General features: G+C 43.9%; 1 protein-coding gene across 1 annotated transcript in view; it reads right to left on the bottom strand.

Annotated features, from left to right (window-relative positions):
• Positions 1-17,186, bottom strand: part of LOC117221014 (uncharacterized) — a 404,219-nt gene that overhangs the window by 20,802 nt on the left and 366,231 nt on the right. The gene's annotated exons all lie outside the window — the stretch shown is intronic.

Here is a 17,186-nt window from a genome sequence, read left to right as displayed (position 1 = left end):
ACGAAAATGTGAACGGTATCCCAGTTTCCAGCACGTCTTACGAGCCCGTGCATTTTAATAAGAAATTAATGGAAGCAGACACTGATCTCATTCGATTTAACGTCGTTTGACGACCTTCGATGTTGATCGATACCGTTTGACAACGCCTGCTTTTATTTGACAGCCTTTGACAACGCTTGCTTTTATTTGATCACAGTTTGACAACGCTTTGTATTGTTTGACAGCCTTTGACAACGTTTGCTATTGCTTGACAGCCTTTGACAATGCTTGCTATTGTTTGACAGCCTTTGACAACGCTTTATATTGTTTGACAGCATTTAACAATGCTTGCTTTTATGTCATCACTGTTTGACAACGCTTTGTATTGTTTGACAGCCTTTGACAAGACTTGCTTTTATTTGACACTGTTTGACAACGCTTGCTTTTATTTCATCACTGTTTGACAATGCTTTGTATTGTTCAACAATCTTTGACAACGCTTACTTTTGTTTGATCACAGTATGACAAAGCTTGATATTGTTTGACAGCCGTTGACAACGCTTGCTTTCATTTGGTCATTGTTTGACAACGCTTCCTTTTATTTGACACTGTTTGACAATGTTCAATACTGTTTTACAGTCTTCGACAACGTTTGGATTTTCTTTGACAGCATTTGACAACACTGTTTGACACAGTATGACGCTGTTTAGCTTCGTTCGACCGAAAATATATGACTCGATCTGGTTTCAAAGCGAAGATTAAGCACTCGTTTCTGCCAATAATTGTACCTTACTTGAACCTAAGCACGCGTCTCATTCTCCCAAGTCTAGCTAAGTTAAGTCAAGTTAAACCAAATCGAACCAAGTCGTGCCGTATCAAACCGCGTCAAATTAGTTTGAACGAGATTGAAGTGGGAGAAGAGAGAAGCGCAGAGAATCGAATTCGATTAAAGCTGGCGCAGCGTTCTACAAACATACGGTCTGGATGAAACCGTGGACAAACCTACTCAAACGTAAGTCAATTAACGGTTGTATGTCTTTGGTGCTCCAGTTTAAGGTTTATCCGGACCGCGGATGACCCAAAACTCTCCCGAGCCGGCTCGATTTTGGATTGCTTTGGCGGGAGAAGAGCACGGGGACGAAACAGGGCGCGATGACGGAAGAAAAGCCAATTTAATTAATTGAGTTGCTGCAGTAGTCATTTACATTTGGCTTTCTGGAGTGTACCCAGCGAAGGCTCGAACGGAGTTAGCACTCCCGGGGGCGCGATGCTGGCTTCTTACGGGTTTGTGTACATTTCCAACCCTCTCCACCCCGGGCCGGCACAAATGTAACCGGTATAATCCCATTCTAGCCACCTTTTCGCAATTCTGCTGCAGCCCTGTAGGGATACCCGCTGCGAGAGCCCTATCGATTCGAACAGCAAGGACCGCTTGTTGCGAAGCCACTCCGCCGAGTGATTTTTTCAGGCTGATCATTTCTTCTTTTTTTTATACGGATCGTTCGAGATCACTGTTCAGGTATAGTATTAATATTTTTTAAAAACAAAGGAGAAATTATTAGTGAGATTGTAGCGAGAACAATAGCCAAAAGGCTGCTATTATATATTATATTCTGCTATTATACTAACGCGCTATCTTGTTTTGTATAATTCTTTCATTCGAGAATGATTCGATTATTCTCATAATTATAAGATCCATTCCGTTTTTGTAAAACCGCTAAATTCGTTTTTTCCATTGAAACAAGTCTCGGGAAAATAATTATGTTTAATTGTAAAATGAATTCTTCAGCTTGACGATTCTTTCGTGCATTCCTTGAATCAAATTTTTATAAAATTTGAGGTCTTTAAACATTTTTTAATTCTTTTACTTGTTTCAAATATTCTGTCATCACTATTGTTTGCAACCATATTTAATTCCTGATCATATTGTTATTACTGTTCCTACAATTATTATTGTTATTATTATTGGAACTATTATTATTATTATTATTCATACTACTATTGGTGTTGCTGTTATTATTATTATTATTACTATTGTTCCTTCTACAGTTCCTACCACTATTATTATTATTATTATTGGAATTTTTATTGATACTGTTATTGTTGTTGCTGTTATTATTATTATTATTGTTGTTGTTGTTACTATTATTCCTACTATAGTTTCTACCATTAATATTATTATTATTGGAATTATCATTGGAACTATTATTGTTGTTGCTGTTACTAATATTACTACTATAATTGTTATCATTATTGTTATTATTATTGAGGATTATTATTAGGCCGGTGTCGAATATAAGAAAATAAATGCGGGAGAAAATAAATGCGACGAGGGATAGGCTCGGTTCTTATTTCGCGGGGAGAACATCAATTAGGCTAACCATGGGCGAAGTATCGAAGCCACGAATCAGCGGTATACACGCCGGATAATTTGAGCGCCGCGACGGGGCGCAGGGCGGCGCGGCGGTCGGTGCACCGGCCCGGATACAAGCGGTGCACTTCCGGTCGCTAGATCTCCGGTCAACGAGCAATTTTCCGGCCGATTGGCCGGCGAAACGTCCAACTTCCAGCCAAGTCGATCTCCGACGACAGGAAGAGACACGCTTGTTTACTTCGGGCCGGAGCTAGACACCAGCCGTTTCGCCTACATACGCCCGCTCCTTAACCCTCGGCCGAGGTGGAGCCGCAAGGCGTGCGAAGGGGCTGGGAGACATGTCCTCCGTATATTACCGAGCGAACTACGTGACACGAATCCCACGGAATCCCTGAATCGCGCGGCGCCGCGCTGCGCCGCGGCCCATGCAGGTGCATCCACCTGGTACGCCCGAGTGAAACCTGGAGCTCCTCTTTACGAACCAATATCGGTCACTCGAACACTGGACTTCTTCGAGCATTCGGATTTTCATCGAGACGCTAACCTCGTGCCGTCTAACCCCGGGAATAGTCTCGCGAAAGTTTATACGACCGGCGAACTTCTTGCGAGCGCTTGAAATTGGAACGGTACGCTGTGAACGACGAATGCGAGCCTTTTCGTGAAAATAATTAGACTCGGGCGAGGCACGATCGATCCTGGATTATTAGACAGTGGGTTTTATGCATTTAATGGATATTTTCTTTTTTATGTATTTGGATGAATTGATAAGAGAAATACGCGATTGTGAAAATAACGAAACAATTTGAGAACTTTTAGAACAAATAAATGTTTTAATTATTATATTTTGCTTGTATTAAATTATTATGTTATACTTTTCTTATTATTGAAACATATTTTTATTTAGCTCCAGCTTCGATTCGAAAGGTGAGCTATCTGAACGATTATACAGTAATTTCTCCCGGAAATGCCAAATTTCGGGTTGCTGCGAATTTCCCTGTGCTAACTCTACGCTTATGTGATTTATCGCTGCGTCGATGACAAGGTTCGACGGAAGAGAACACAAAATGATCTTGCGGCCTCCGAATTGCTTTCGAATCGTGGCAAGTTAAGAATAAAGGTCGAGAATAAAAAAGTTTAATCATCGTTTTTATTCTAGCATGCTGGCCACTTCCTCTTTTTTGCTGACTGTCTCCCTCTCTCTATATAAAAAATTTCTACAATGAATATCAAATTTCAGATCTATCGGTTTCAATTCCGATCTCCGAACATTTCTCGGAGAAATTGCCGTATTCCAAGCCTCGGTTAAGCGCGTTGAAGTTACATAAAGCGGCGCGTGTGGCGCGCGGCGCCTAAAGAGACCTGTACAAATAATACCGAGAACGAAATCACGTTACCGCGACTCTCAATTAAAAGCTGATGCAGCTGTTGACAGCTCGGCGACACCGTTTAACAAGACGCTAAACCTCAAACACGCGTCAATTATCAAACAAATCGCTGCGGTGTCGAACGATAAATTAGTCGCAGCCGACGTTCACATGGACAAATAAATATCCAAGGGCGTGTAACAATAATTAGAGCCGAATAAGACCTGATCAGACCTAACCCAGACCCGAATAAGACCTATCCAGACGCGACTAAAGCTCTCGTTCGACTCGGACATCCTAATCGGCCCTGTCAGAAACAAGTTCGCCGACATCGTTCGTCTTGGATCTCGGCTCATCCTCGACTCGAAGGATTCAACAGCACCTCGCACACGCTGCGAGAAGCAACCAGACGTCGTTTGTGAAATATGGACGGCATCGCGGGGCAGTTTCTTTAGTGCACTCGCATTCGGTGCAACGCGAACAATATCTTCGGACCGGTTTCGAGGGCGCTGCATCGCGCGACAGTTTCGCGAAATTACGAAGCAATTTGCCTGTTCGCGTCGCCCCTCGAAATCTCCCGGAGCATTTGCCCCGAATTCCGACTGTCATCCAGGGCGTCGTTCCTCTCGCAGTTGAAATAATACCGCGGCACGTCGAAATTGATCGTCGAAATTGATCGTCGTTCCCCGCTCGACTCGAAACTGTTCAGCGCTCGAGGACGAACGAAGGAACGAACGAGCAGGGTGGAGTCGCGGCTCTACGTATCTACGGCTGCCGGTAGGGGCCATTTACGAGCAAAGAAGCCCTCCGCCCTCTCCCGCGTCCCCGCGGCCCTCCGGCAGACCCCGTTCCAGCCCCGACATCCTTTTCTTTCGTCCCTTCGATCCCCGCGGTGTGGCCCCTCCTCCCCCGCCCTTCGGCTCCTTTTCTTCCTCCGACGTTTAACTATCTTCGTGATGAAAGTACATCAGACAGCGTGCTCTCCGGAGCGTGCCGCCCGCGATATCCGCCGGATGTTGCGCGACTGCAACTGCAGCCGGCGAGCCGGCTCTGATCGTCGCCTCTGACGCGGCTACGTTGAATCGAACGAGACCGGGCCGCGGTAAGTGTGCGGCGGCTGCTTCCGGTGCTCGCCGCTAGATGGATACCTTTCCCGAAACTGCCTGATCAGTCATCGATTTGTGTACAGGGTGTCCATTCGGAAAGTCGCACCGATTTTTGAGATATGATGTGACAGAAATGTGTTTGGGATGAAGGTTAACGAGTGCTTCGACGGAGAACGAAGTGCAATAATACAAATTCGGAATAATTTTTTATTGGATAAAGAGCTCGGGTCATCTTGTTTTTTAGAATAGCATTGGGTATGTTGTTCCTGGTAATGATTAGAAATATTAATTTTAAGAATAATCTCGCCGAAAATAAATCCTTTGCTTTCCTGATAATTCGTAATCATTTGAAGCTGTATTTTATAAAGAAATTGAAAATGAACGAAATGATGACTTAAACCTTCCTTAATTTTGTATAAACAACAAGATAGAACACTGCATTTTGACCACAATATTTGTTAACGACCGGAAATATCGATTTTGAATAACCGACGATTAGAAATTCAATCTCTCAGGCTTCCTAAAAATTAGGAGAAATTCGAAATGTATTCTGTGAAGAAATTGAAAATGAGTTAAGTGATGACTTAAACCCTCTTCAATTTTCCGTCGGCGACGAGATGGAACTCTGCATTACGACCAAAATATCTGGTAACGATTAGAAATGTCAATTTGAAATGAACGATCGCCAGAAATAAATCTCGCGTCTTTCCAAAAATTAGCAAAAATTCGAGAAGCTATATTCTGTGAAGAAATTGAAAATGAGCTAAGTGATGACTTAAACCCTCTTCAATTTTCCGTCGGCAACGAGATGGAACACTGCATTTCGACCAAAATATCTGGTAACTATTAGAAACATCAATTTGAAATGAACGATCGCCAGAAATAAATCTCGCGTCTTTCCAAAAATTAGCAAAAATTCGAGAAACTATATTCTGTGAAGAAATTGAAAATGAGCTAAGTGATGACTTAAACCCTCTTCAATTTTCCGTCGGCAACGAGATGGAACACTGCATTTCGACCAAAATATCTGGTAACTATTAGAAACATCAATTTGAAATGAACGATCGCCAGAAATAAATCTCGCGTTTTCCGAAAAATGAGCAAAAATTCGAGAGGCTGTGTTTTCTAAACAAATTGAAAACGAGCAAAGTGATGACTTAAACCCTCTTCAATTGTCCATAAACAACAAGACAGAACATTGCGTTTTGATCACGATATCTGCTAACGACCAGAAACGTTAATTTCAACCGGAAGCTCACCAGAAATAAATCTCCTGTCATTAAAATAAATCTCGAACTTTCTATCATCGAATCTTATTTAATTCATTTGTTGTGTAAACAGGGTGGAGCTTTTGTTACGAAGAGTGTAACAAATAACAGTAGCAGTAACGACGGTAAAACAAGAATTAAGGACAGTTCCGTACAATAATGAATCACACGTATTTATCACGGCACTTTTAAAGAAAGAGAACTATCGATAGTACTATCGACGATAGTTTTTGTAAACCGTCGGAAACTATCGATAGACTCCACCTCTGCTAGACGGTCGAGTGCCGTGAGGGAAGAACAACCCGGCGGAGGTAGGTAAAAAAGGATTAGGAGTAGTACGGCGGATTGAATGGAAGGGCGCGGGAGGGTCACGGTGTAAGTACCGCGAGGGGAGAATCGGAAGAAATGGGGGATAAAGGAGGCTAGTCTATGCTCAGGTGGATAGGGCACCTGTCAAATTGACCGCATAAGCATGCTCCTTCCATTGAATCGTCTAACGACCGGACAGAAATTAGATTGGGGACTCGACATCGATCGAGAAATCACGATCGGTTTTCCGCGTCTGGTATTTTGTAGTGAACGGCTCGTGAAATGGGCACGGCGACGCAGCCTTCCGTGACTTCGTTGAGCACCGGCTCCTTCTGCTTCGGTAAATCCTTGAGCTGACCCGTCAGCCTGATGGCATCGGGACGGTCATTAATCATCCTCAACCGGCCGTTTCCCGAAATCTCATATTTCACGATTACGTAGATGTATCGATGAGTAATTCATTCTATTAATTAATTCCGAATGAAATGAGATCTTCCGCCTACCTTCGGCTAGCTTCCAACTACAGCAATTTCTCTTAGAAATGTTCGGAGGTCGGAACTGAAACCGGCGAATCCGAGATAGTATTAACTCGTTTTTATAGAAACTCGGCGCAGTCGGCGAAAAATAATTGTACAATAATCTATACCATCTAGAACGATTTGAAAAAGCCTCTACTATAATCTTCCTAAATTATTTCCAATGAAAAATATTTTTTCATTAGCGAAAGTGAATTTTCTACCTTCGATTTATCCTTCTCGGAAACTCTGCATTCGAACGTCTCTCCAGGATCTGAACAATTTTTCCCACGATTCCGATTACAACGATCTTCAAGAATAGAGTCTCCTCTTTCGAACGACGTAAAAGTTTTCGATCTACGATTTTTTCTTTCTTGTTTATCGCGATCTGAAGCGACCAAGATCGACGCTGCGGAAAATGAATTTTGACAAATTTTCAATTTTAATTCGAATCCCAGTTAGCTAACTTTTTTGTTTCTAATTTTTTGCCACGATTCGAAGGCGATTCGGAGGCCATTACCCGACTCACACCCAGCATTGACCTAGCAGTAAATTACATAGGCGTAGGACTAGCACAGGGAAATTCACAGCAACCCGAATTTTGGCATTTCCGGGAGAAATCGCTGTATTTTCCGTCGGTTTACGACGATAGACGATGATGGGTTTACTTGAACATTTTTAATAGTACAACGACCGAATGGAAATTTGTCAAAATTTTACCACGCTTGAATAACAGCTCGAGGAACGTGTTCAAAAATTATCGAACTGGAAAACTCGGCTTTTAATTGACTGCAATTATTTCTCCGAGATCCCTTTTTCGGGATGAACGGATTCGATGGGACGACTTAGAAATGTTCAACGAGCGAGCAGTTAATTGTAAATTCATGAAAATTCTACTATCCTTAGACAGTGATCCGAGGAACGTTTCAACGAATTACCAGCTTGAGTGATTAAGGTTTTAAATAAATGTAATTACTTCTCCGAAATATCCTTTTCTAGATGAGAGAATCCGATGAATCCACATAGGAATTTGTAATAGTTAAACAGCAAATTGTAAATTTACAAAAATTCTACCGTACCTAGACAGTGATCCGAGGAACGTTTCAACGAACTTTTCAGCTCCAGAGATTAACTTTTCAAATAAATATAATCGTTTCTCCGAGATATCCTTCTCCAGACGGGAGGACTCGATCCACTCGGGAATTTGTAATAGTTAAAACATTAATTGTTTCGCGAGGAAGTTTTCGTAATCCCGGAGTAAAAAAGGATCAGCGACGGTGGCTTAAAACATCGGGTTCCCGCGGTAGAATAGAGCCCGGACCGGAACGTATAAATCGCGCAATGGGATTCTACACGAGACGATTCCATAATTCCTCGGGCTCCGGTAGTCTCTGAATGTTCGCAGGTTATTGCCGAGGAGTTCGGCGGTCTGGTATCGGCCGCGGGTACGCTCCCGATTTTTCAATTCCCTTAAAAGAATCCCACCCAATTCCGGGGAACGTCGGGAACCACAAAATCAATTCGCAGACGCGGGAACGAGGACACCGGCGGAGCCCAATCTCTCCGAACCGCATTTTCCACGGTCAAATAATTTACCGGATACAAGTCGGCGTGCCCGGCCCACTCCCGACAGCTATCCTGATAATTACGGGGACCGCCTTTCCCGCCGTTCCGTTCCCGTCACGATCCAACTAATTTTCCACCGGTTAACCAAATTATATTCGCGGCGAACGTTTCTCCTCTGCGATTTTTTTGTTCCGGCCCGCCAAGTCGGACCCTCGTCGGCCGCCCGCGATTTCGACGGTGTTGCGCGCCGAAATTCCGCGTTATTTCGCGAGATCGGTCGACAACATTGCCGGGTCGAGTTCGAACGGAACGGCGATCGGCTCGGACAAGCGGCGCGGGAGAGGCGTGATCATTAAATCGAACCGACACTCGACAGGACTCGACAATCCGATAATAACGAGTTACGTTGTTTTCTACTTGCCGCGCGATTTTCGGCGAAATTTCAAGTGGTCAGAACCTGGATCCGTTCGGGTTCGACTTATAATCCTCTTTGTCGGCGATGTTTGACGTGTTGCCGCGACTCGTCGACCGTGCGCGCCGATGTAGGCCGATTACTGTGCCCTGTTAGCAGCCGTCGGGAGTTTTCGTCGTTGAACACAACTTTGGCAATTCAAATGACATTTCTTAAGGAATTAATGGTAGATTTCAGAGCTTGCTTCGCCGATTTTTCTCGTGACAGGAGTCGCTGTTCTAATTAAATTCTTTGAAAACGAAACGTGATTCGGAGATATTTTATCTTTTCGGACCAAACAGTATTATCTGCGATGCTATAATTATTACTGTATTTGCATTGTATTGTGATGTATTATATTATATATTACTCTATTATTATTGTATTGTAATTGCGAAACGCAGAAGCCAAGTACGATCTCGTTTCTCTCTCGAATAATTTTAACAAGTCGTAATTAACATGTTAACATTTTTAGTTCCTTTTAATTCCATCGCTATTCTATATTTCGACTCCACAGTTTTCTCGTAAATGCATGAAATCCGCGGTCCGATAATGATGAATTCGATATACATTGGTACAATATTTCGTGAAAATGATATTTCATTATTCTCCCAAAACCAAATTAGTATATTGGGATGATAAAACATCGAACGAAAACGTAGAATCAAGAATTCAAAAATGTCGATCTTTTTGGTAGAAAAAATGATCGTAGAACATAATACGGGCCTTCCGCCGCAGTATGTGCCAAGTTCGAAGTTAATCGGTGAAGTAGATTTCGAGTACACTCCGATCAGAAAGTTGATCAACACAGACCCGTCGAGTGTATCAGTGAAGAGCAAAAAGTGTCCGGATGGCTGCAACGATATCTCGAGATCCGCTCTGTTCGAGTGACTTCAAACTTCGCGTGCTCCCGCGGCACACTTTCTGCTACAGTCGACAAAAACGGTGGAAAGAGAAACCAAAAAATTAAAGAAAACAGCACGTCGAATAATTCACAGCAATTCGCTGTTTAACTATTACAAATTCCTAAGTGGATCCATCGGATCCCCTCATCTAGAAAAGGATATCTCGGAGAAGTAATTATATTTATTAAAAAACTTAATCATATTCAAGCTGGTAATTCGTTGAAACGTTCCTCGGATTACTGTCTAAGGATAGTAGAATTTTCATGAATTTACAATTAACTGCTCGCTCGTTGAACATTTCTAAGTCGTTCCATCGATTCCGTTCATACCGAAAAAGGGATCTCGGAGAAATAATTGCAGTTAATTAAAAGCCGAGTTTTCCAGTTCAATCATTTTTGTACACGTTCCTCGAGCTGTTATTCAAGCGTGGTAAAATTTTTATAAATTTCCATTCGGTCGTTATACTATTAAAAATATCGACCTAAAAAAACGGAAAATACAGCGATTTCTCCCGGAAATGCCAAAATTCGGGTTGCTGTGAATTTCCCTGTGCTAGTCCTACGCCTATGTAATTTACTGCTAGGTCGATGCTGGGTGTGAGTCGGGTAATGGCCTCCGAATCGCCTTCGAATCGTGGCAAAATATTAGAAACAAAAAAGTTAGCTAACTGGGATTCGAATTAAAATTGAAAATTTGTTAAAATTCATTTTCTGCAGCGTCGATCTTGGTCGCTTCAGATCGCGATAAACAAGAAAGAAAAAATCGTAGATCGAAAAATTTGACGTCGTTCGAAAGAGGAGACTCTAATCTTGAAGATCGTGGTAATCGGAATAGTGGAAAAAATTTTGCAGACCCTGGAGAGACGTTCGAATGCAGAGTTTCCGAGGAGGAGAAACCGAAGGTGGAAAATTCACTTTTGCTAATGGAAAAATATTTTTCATTGAAAATAATTTAGGAAGATTATAGTAGAGGCTTTTTCAAATCGATCTAGATGGTACAGATTATTGTACAATTATTTTTCTTCGACAGCGCCGATTTTTTATAAAAACGAGCCGCGAGGCCCGAAGAATCGCGACTTAGTATTCTCGTATTTGCCGGTTTCGATTCCGACCTCGGAACATTTCTGGGAGAAATTACTGTAACTCTCGCATCGAAGTGCACAGCGACAGATGTATTTAACATCAGAAACTGTGAGAAAAACAATCGGATAAAGCCGGTCATTTTGACTGGTTTCGGTAGTTTAAACGTCGGAGCGCGCAGAAAGTTGGCAGTCGATCGCGCAGCGTTTTCCATAAAAATTCGAATGCCTACTAAAAACCGTCGGCTCTCGTATCGGCGCGCTCGAGGCCCGATGAAAGCAGGCATCAACAATTTCGAATAACTATGTCAGTCGTAATGGCCGCACTAATACCGCGCCGTTCCGACCAACAAAAAAAGGCGGGATGCATATTGAAAAACGATACGTTTGTAAATAGACGGCCGCGGCGGGGGACGGGTGGTAAAAAAAAAATAGGAAAAAAAGGCGAAAGGCGAGGCCGAATGAAAATGACGAAATTGAAAATATCGGGGAATAAAGGGAGATATTAAAAAGTAGGGCGCACTAAAATAAATACAGGATTCATGAGCGCGCGGGACAAAAATGAACGACAGACAAAGAGCGCCGTACGGCCGGGAGTTGCAAAACAAAGTGTGGGAGATAGCGCACATTGTAAAGTGGAAAATACGATAGCAAAAGCTGGATGGTGGAGTATCGGCGGAACGGGCGGGCCCCGGCGGCGTGCGCGAAGGAATAAAAAATAAAAACGAAAATGCAGCAACACAAACACGCGAGCACAATACGTTAATTCTTGACATAAATGATTCAAGGCGCGCAGTTCCAGTGTACAAATCACTTTTTTTTGTCTGTCAAGCGGCGAGGCTCGTCGAAAACTGTCCGAAGGAATAAAATACAGAGTCGGCGCCGGTGTCAAAGGGTCTTTCGGACATTTTTTTTATTCGGAAACCGATACGCTGAGCCGTAAGCGTTTGTCGATGAAATCGTGAAAATTTGACGATCATCAACGATTAATAGAAAGAACGAGTGTAGAAACGCGCGTAAAATTTTGCGAAAAAAACCGACGGTCGCTTTTCACCACTGTACTCGTCAACGCAACGATTTGCTTGAAAATGAATTATGCAGCGAGAAAGTAGACGCTCGACGCTTTCAAACGAGTCCGAGCAGATCGTCGTACGATTTCTTTTCTCGGAATTACAGAGGTTCGAAGATCGGCGATCCTCTAGCGGAGAAACGCCGAACTACTGTCTTCGAGGAGCACTTCTCCATTCCAACGGCGCTAAAACGGAAACGAAAAATCGTGCACCAAGTTTCTTCGTGTCATTGCAAAGCTGAGACTCTAATCTTCAAAATCGTGCTAGTTTCTTTCGCAATAAAAATGTTTCAAACCTGGCAGAAAATTTTGAGTTCCTCAAAGCGAGTTTCAATTTTCACAGCTAAATTTCCTGGCGCAACTGCGCGATCGGAAGAAGCAACAACTCCGCGACAAAAAATCGTGGATCGATCGTCGAGGTGTCATTTTAAAGAGAAGGCTTTGGTCTTTAAAATGACGTCAATTTCGTCGCGGAAAAAAATGTTTTGAACTCGGCACAGATTTTCGAATTTATAAACACTTCGAACACGCCAATTCTCGCATTTCGCCTCCGCATTAGCCAACTAAACGATATATTTAAAAAACGCCCATACGGCCCTGAGAGCAGAGATTTCGCCGTTTAAAACGTGCTAAAGAGGATCGCCGTACGATTATTTCTGACGAAGTTACAGCAGCTGAGACATGGCCGATTTTCGGCGGGGCTAATTTTCGTGGAAATTACGGCGGGCTCGTAAAACTGCTGGGCTGACAGGAAGCCCGGGGACACGCGTGTTATCTGGTGGCGCCGGAAGTGAAGGTAACACGCGTAACAACGTCGGAAGTATGCTCGGTCTAAGGAAATACATTGAACGGGGTCGTTCCGGGAGCCGCGCGGCGGCGTTGAATCGAACGAAAGTTTTATGTAGTACACGCCGGTATTCGGGCCGATATATAGTCACGATAAGAACATTTCTCCCCGATAAGAACGCGGGGCTCCCTCCTGTTGCACTGGGCGAGGGTAATAGTCACGTTCCCGATCGAGCGAGCCGCTCGTATCGATATCTCGCCGAGCGGAATATTTATGCCGGTTCTTTCTAATTCAATAATTCCGCGCCGGCGACCAGTTCCTTAATTCTTAACGACCCGCCGACGAGCTCCCAGAAATATGCTCCAGCTTGTCATTTAATCTCTTCGGTGCTTTCAGCCGGAAACTCGCATCTCCTCCGCAGAGCTGCCGAATCGATTCGAGCCAGGAAAATTATGACGATAATCTCTGGTCTGGCATTTCCCGTTCGAAAAATTCGCCGGAGACTACCGAACATTTCGTTAGAATTTTCTGGAATCACTGGAAAAGTACAGATTTCATTCCACGATCGATATTTGACGCTGATCTCGAAACGAGCTGACTGGGCGGGCGCCAGTTCGCCGCTTCTCCGGCAGAAGTCCGTCTTCAAGACGCTGTAACTTCGCGAAACAAAATCGTACGACGATCAGCTCAGGCTCGTTTGAAAGCGCCAAGCATCTACTTTCTAACGCCCTAGCTCGTTCTTCGATCCGCGTTTGCATTAACAATCGCAGTCGTAAAATGTCACGGTCCCTTTTACCGCACGTTTTTCGAATTCAAACGATCGCACCGAACTCGAAAAATTTTCTTTCGCATTTGCTCCGACGCGCTTTCGTAGAGCCAAGAATCCGCTTTAAAACGACGTCCCGGGGGTGGCCGCGCGATTTTTTTCCACGATTTTATCGCGCCGTGAATGAAAATTGCGCTCCGCGGAAAGGAGCCCGTTCGAGATATCGATGCACAAGCGAGGTGTCGCGAGGCTCCCGAAGTTTTGTTGCCGTCCCGTCATCGCGACAGATCAGGCGCGCATGGTCGTCAGAAAGGAAAAAGAACCAGCGTTTTAACAGCCCGTAACTTTTTTTACGGGAATATGTCGAAAGATAAGATCTTTGTATCACGGCGGCGGACTCCGAAGATTTGACGCGTTACGGCCGGTGTTGCGGCCGATGAAGGGCGCATTGAATAATGTAGCTGGCCGTGAAGCAACTTCTCGAGAACAACTCTGCCCGAGCCGCGTCGCTGTATATCGCGCAGTTGCCTTTTTTTTTACGCAACGCCCGAAGTACATTTGATCCATCGCGGAGAAGAAACTGGAGCAGCGTTTCGTTGCGGCTGTTCTTTTGTCTTCCTTTAAAGCCCCGCGAACTATAATTCGTTAGCTCTCCAGCGTGCCCGCGGCTAGGAAAGTGCGGAATACACAGTCGGATGAAATCGATACCGGTATTCGATACGCGTGTATTTCAATCTTTAGCTGGGAGATAGAAAGCAACGCTCGGGTTCTCGTTGAATTTCGTTCGGCTGCGTCGGTCTCTTCAAGCCTCTGTAACTTCGTGAGAAAAAAAAATCGTACAACGATCTATTCCACTTCGTTCTAAAGGGTGGAACCTCCGCTTTCACGATCCCAAGTTCGTTTTTTAATAATACTTCTTCGTTACCAAACGCGGACGCGAAATATGAAAATTCGAGGATTCGAAGCGTTTGTAAATTCAAAAATCTGTGCGTCGTTGCAACAATTTTTCTTCGCGATGCGATTCACGCGGTTTTAAAGACCGGAGTCTCCTCTTTCAAACGACTCCTCGAGGAGTGATCGGCGATTTTTTGTCGCGGCGTTGTTGCTTTTTTCGTTCACGAGATGCACCAACAGATATGGGCGTGGAAATTGAAGATCGTTCGTTTCGAAAATTTGACGAATTCAAAATTTATATTAAATACGTTATTGGTTAAATACGTTCCCTAATATACGATATTAGTAGGTATAAAGATCATAGTAATGTTTGTAAACGGTTTTACAGTTTTTTTTAGACTTAGAATTTAACTATCTTAATTAGGGAAGTGTTCGCACACTTATGGACGAGAGTGTACATATAAATGGACGGTCGGAGGACGGCATGCAGAAACGTGAACGTTGCGGAAAATTTGCGGAGGCGACAGCTCGAAGTTACGATCTGTAAATATTCGGTAGTGGGAGGGATGACTCGTCTTCCGGTCAGCGTTCAGGTCGCGTATAACGATCTTCCGGTTTTATATCGCGGGCACCGGAATTACGGTGGCTCGCTCAGCATGCAAGACGCCAAGGGAAATAAAAATCGAGAAGGGTCTGTCGGTGGTTTAATCCGCGGGGTAGTTCGTGGCCGCCGTAAAAGGCCGGGGACGGGCTGTGACAATCAACCGGAACCGGAAGTTGCGGCGCGTAAAAGCGTGCCCCGGCCGATTACGAATCACTGCGATTCACTGAACGTCTTTGGACCCGCCGAACCGAGCCAATTAAATGTCTTTTTTTTGTCTCCGACCGGCAGCTTTTCGCAACCGTTGCAAAAGTGATGCTCGCTTGAACGAACTTTATTTATTGTATGGTGAAAATATAGAATTCGACCGCAAGACAAATTCGTCGAAAATAATACGTTGAACACGGTGAATTAATAGAACGATGCTAGGACTGTTTAGTATAGTCTGCCTCTATTTTTAGAAGCAAGAACTCAATTTTTGTTTAAATATTTGTTTATGATGTGGTCAATCGAGAATGTCGTCGTGGAAAATTGTCTGCAAATTGACAATGCCTGAAGAAGTAGTCAATCTTCAGAGCCTTACAATTTAGTTAGAAAAAATCGTATGATGATCATACTAGACTCATTTTCAAGGCTAAAGCCTCTACTTTTACATGTTCTAGCTTATTTTTAGTTAAAACACTTTTCTACGATTTGGCATATGAAAATATCGTATTAGAAAACTTTCTGGAAAATTGACAGTGCCTGAAGAAGTAGTCAACATTCAGACTCACACAATTTAGTTATAAAAAATCATACGACGATCGTACTGGACTCATTTTCAAGGCTGAAGCCTCTACTTTTAAATACCCTAGCTTCTTTCTTGCTAAAAAATTTGTCTGCCATCGGGCGTATGAAAACATCGCCATAGAAAACTTTCTGGAAAATTGACAGTGCCTGAAGAAGTAGTCAACATTCAGACTCACACAATTTAGTTATAAAAAATCATACGACGATCGTACTGGACTCATTTTCAAGGCTGAAGCCTCTACTTTCACACGCCGTAACTCGTTTCCGGTGAAAAAAATTTCCCACGTCACGACGCATGTAGGCGTCGTCCTCTAAAATCTCGAAAACTTTCTTCAAAATTGACGATGCCCGAGGACTAGTCAATTCCGGTCGTTCGAACCGGAAAAGAGAAAACTTCGCGAATCTGCAGGTGTCGACGCGAGAAGAAATTAGTTTGCATCTCTTTGGAATTCTGACGGCCACCTGTGTAATCGTTCAGGCTGACGTCGACAAGGACACCGAGGAGCAAAAAGTAAGCCGCGCGCGGCCGGCGCGGCGAATCGATACGGCGCGCGCCGCAACGGCCCGAGAATTTTTGCACGTGTTTCTCGCGGCCGTAACCGCCGTTTTGCAAACCGGAACCTTGTAGCACGCCGCCGCGAACACGCGTCCCGATGTGAACGATTAACCCCGCGTCGTCGTCGTCGTCCGGCTGTAATTGTTGTTATCGGTGCAGAGAGGCCGCGGTAGCGGGAGAGAGAGAGAGAGAGAGAGAGAGAGAGGGAGAGAGAGAGAGAGAGAGAAGGGAGAAAGCCAGGCCCGAAATCTCCTGCGGCAGGGCCGGCACAACATAATGTAGAGCGGATACAATACATTGATAAATATTCGGGCAGCCATTGTGCGTCCGGCGATCGATATTCGAGCGTGCTCTCCTTCCTACGCTGTATTTATGATCGTTCTACCTGTGGCCCGAGCTGAATTCCTCCGTCGACCCCATACAGAAACTTCGGCCACCGAAATCCTTAAAGCGACGACGTGCCATGGAATTTATAGACGAGAAACAACGTTCCGCACCGACGAAACAAACCACTGCGACGATGTATACTGGCCGGGTTACCCGAGATTTTCACCCGTGATTTTTACTTAGAGACGATTACTCTAATTACGTGCTGGTGAACCCGTAACTCTAGATCGTAACTTCCCGAGGTTCCAAATGCGATTTAAAGAGTTAGCTGGGGCGTCGCGAGAAGTAAGCGACGACGAGTATACTCGTCGAATACAGAGAAAGTGACGCTGTGGAAATATTGGATCGGAAAGACGGTTTTATTTTTTAAAGTTACTATTATAGTACAGTAACTTTAGTTACTAGTAATATGGTATATATTA

This window comes from Megalopta genalis, chromosome 5 (assembly GCF_051020955.1).
Source record: "Megalopta genalis isolate 19385.01 chromosome 5, iyMegGena1_principal, whole genome shotgun sequence".
NCBI classification, from domain to species: Eukaryota; Metazoa; Arthropoda; class Insecta; order Hymenoptera; family Halictidae; genus Megalopta; species Megalopta genalis.
This window is presented reverse-complemented; position numbering and strand designations above follow the sequence as displayed.